Raw genomic sequence first — 3,540 nt, forward strand, 5'->3', positions numbered from 1 at the left:
TTAAGAGGTGAGTAGATCTTAAGAGTTCAGACCTCATAAATAAATTAATCCATTCATGAATTCATGGCTTACTGAATTAATGAGTTATCTCAGGAGTGGGACTGATGGCCGTATTAAAAAAGAAGGGAACCGAGCTACCACATTCAGCCCATTCTCCATGTGATACCTTCAACCACCTAGAAACTCTGCACAGTCCCCATGACCAAGAAGGCTTTCACCAGATGAAGCCCTCTTACTTGCTAGGTTCCAGAACTATAATAAATAAATATTTTTTTTGTTTTTTGGCTTTTTTTAAGATGGACTCTCGCTTTGCTGCCCAGGTGGGAGTGCAGTGGCACGATCTCGGCTCACTGCAACCTCTGCCTCCTGGGTTCAAGCAATTCTCCTGTCTCAGCTTCCTAAGTAACTGGGACTACAGGTACATGCTACCACACTTGGATAATTTTTGTATTTTTAATAGAGACAAGGTTTCACTATGTTGGCCAGGCTGGAAGAAATATTGTTTTTTAAACAAATTACTCAGCTTCTAGTATTCTGTTATAAGCAACAGAAAACATACTAGGATAAGCATGAAAAAACCACTCAGCACTGGGTCTCTTACGAACTTTTTTTGGTAGATAACATTTCCCACATTTTGTCACAACTTGTTACTTAAGGGATAAAGCCCATCCAATCTGAATACATTATAGGAAAATATTTGGAAGGTGGCATCTGCTTTCCTCTAGACCAAATTCAGTTAAGTATGACAAAAGACTAATGAAAGATGTCTCACTATCCCAATGGGAAACTTAAGCTTTTTATTGGGTAATTACAAAGGAGAATAAAGAAGGAAAAAGACTGCACATGTTCACGCCTGTAATCCCAGCACTTTGGGAGGCTGAGGCGAGTGAATCACCTGAGGTTGGGAGTTCAAGAGCAGCCTGACCAACATGGAGAAACCCCATATCTACTAAAAATACAAAAAATTAGCCGGGCATGGTGGCGCATGCCTGTAATCCCAGTTACTCGGGAGGTTGAGATAGGAGATTCGCTTGAAGAACCTGGGAGGTGGAGGTTGCGGTGAGCTGAGATCACGCCATTGCACGCCAGCCTGGGCAACAAGAGCGAAACTCCATCTCAAAAAAAAGAAAAAAGGAAAAAACTCAATATCACCTCTCATAAATATCTATGCTAGTCCCTAAATCCCTAAAACAGTTGTTTTAATAGTGAACAAAAATTACATTAGCAAATCTAGTAGGAATCACAAATGTCTAAAAGTGAGAAAAATGTTGGAACAGAAACACGAAATCTTGCCTGAAATACATATAGGATTCAAGGGTGAAATATGCAAGACACTATACTATTAATCGAGAGATAAACAAATAGAAATAGGAATGTGAATAATGGTAGGAAAGCCTAGCAGAGTTTTTAAAATTTCTTCTTATTCTAATCTTTCCTCCACTTCAGTGTCAGTCTTGAGGACAACAGCCTAGGTTCCCAGTGTGAGATCCTGGTAACCGATTCTAAAGAGAGCAGATCAGATTTAATGTGCAAATGATTGCCTTTGTATGTTACAATCTGTTTTGGGCCTACCCAGAGGTCTCAAACAAGGCTATTTTCTCTGTTTCATCTATGTTGGAAGCCAATTAGAATCAACATTAGCAGGAACATCTTAAAAATTTTACGAAATACATAAAAAGCCTGCAACTGCATTGGACTACAGATTATGATTAAGACATACACTGACCATCTAATGGTCAGGAAGAAAAGCTGGAGAGAAAATTTACCTCAGAAATTGGGATATTCAAAAGCTCCCAAATTAGCCAGGCATGGTGGCATGTCCCTACAAGCTCAGCTATTTGGGAAGCAGATGCAGAAGGATCACTTGAGCCCAGGAGTTCGAGGCTGTAGTGAGCTATAATTGTGCCACTGCACTCCAGCCTGGGTAACAGAGCAAGACCCTATAAAAATAAATAAATAAATAAGTATAATTAATTACTTATTTAAAATAAAATAAAGCACCCAGTTATAGGAGGTAGTTTCCTGAGACCTGGAAAAAAAAAAAAAAAAAAAAAGCACCAGGGTATACTGAGGAATTAAGAAAGCCCCATGCAGTCAAAGGAAAAAAAAACACGTTTTCACAAAAGACCCAAGACCATCGTTTTCAGATGTGGCAGATCTTGAGGCTTGGTTAAACAGAAAGAGAAGGGTGAAGCAGAGCTTTAAGCAGCTGGGCTAAGGATTCGAGGAATTCTCCAGCTCAGATCCATTCACAGAGACTGACAGAGGTCAATTTTTTGCTTATTGCATTTTCTCCTTTTCTTTTAGTTTCTGGCATTGTCAAAACACTGGGTGAATATAAGCTAAGGGAACAGAGACTTCAGTGACTACACTGGACAGGGAATACAGTCTCTATAAATACACTTCTGAAATAAACAAGATTACCAAACAAATAAGCAATTACAGCCTTCAGTGAACATAAATAGCATAAAAAAGAAGGGGGAGAATTTGATTTACAGAGTTACTCTTCTTATAATATTCAAATGTCTAGTTTTAACCTTTATTTTAGGTTCCAGGGTACAGATGCAGTTTTTTTATATAGATGAACTTGTGTCATGGGAGTTTGGTGTACAGATTATTTCATCACCCAGGTACTAAGCATGATACCTGAAAGTTATTTTTTCTTATCCTTTTCCTCCTCCCACCCTTAAGTAGGCCCCAGTGTCTGTTGTTCCCTTCTTTGTGTTCACATGTTCCCATTATGTAACTCCCACTTATTAAGTGAGAACATGTGATATTTGGTTTTCTGTTCCTGTGTTAGTTTGTTAAGGACAATAGCCTCCAGCTCCAGCCAAGTTTCTGCAAAGGCGTAATCTTGTTCTTTTTTACGGCTGCATAGTATTTCTTGGTGTATATGTGCCAAATGTTCTTTATTCAGTCTATTGTTAATAGGCATTTAGGTTGATTTCATATATTTGCTATTGTGAACAGTGCTGCAATGAACATAGGTGTGCATGTGTCTTTATGGTAGAATGATTCATATTCCTTTGGGTATGTGGATCCAATACCCATTTACTGGGGTATTGGATTGCTGGGTCAAATGGTAATTCAGTTTTTAGTGCTTTGAGGAATCACCACACTGCTTTCCATAATGGTTGAACTAAAACTCCCACCAGCAGAGTATAAGCATTCCCTTTTCTCCACAACCTTGCCAGCATCTGTTATTTTTTGACTTTTTATTAATGGCCATTCTAACTGGTGTGAAATGGTATCTCATTGTGGTTTTGATGTGCATTTCTCTAATGATTAGTGATATTGGGCATTTTTTTTTTCATTTGCTTGTTGATTACATGCATGTCTTCTTTTGAAAAGTGTCTTTAATCCATCTTGAGTTGATTTTTGTATATGGTTTAAGAAAGGGGTTCAGTTTCAATCTTTTGCATATGGCTAGCCAGTTATCCCAGCACCATTGATGAGTCCTTCCCCACTGCTTGTTTTTGTCAGTTTTGTGAAAGATCAGATGGTTGAAGGCGTGCAGCATTATTTCTGGGCTCTCTATTC

Source organism: Pongo abelii, chromosome 20 (genome assembly GCF_028885655.2).
Source record: "Pongo abelii isolate AG06213 chromosome 20, NHGRI_mPonAbe1-v2.0_pri, whole genome shotgun sequence".
NCBI lineage: Eukaryota > Metazoa > Chordata > Mammalia > Primates > Hominidae > Pongo > Pongo abelii.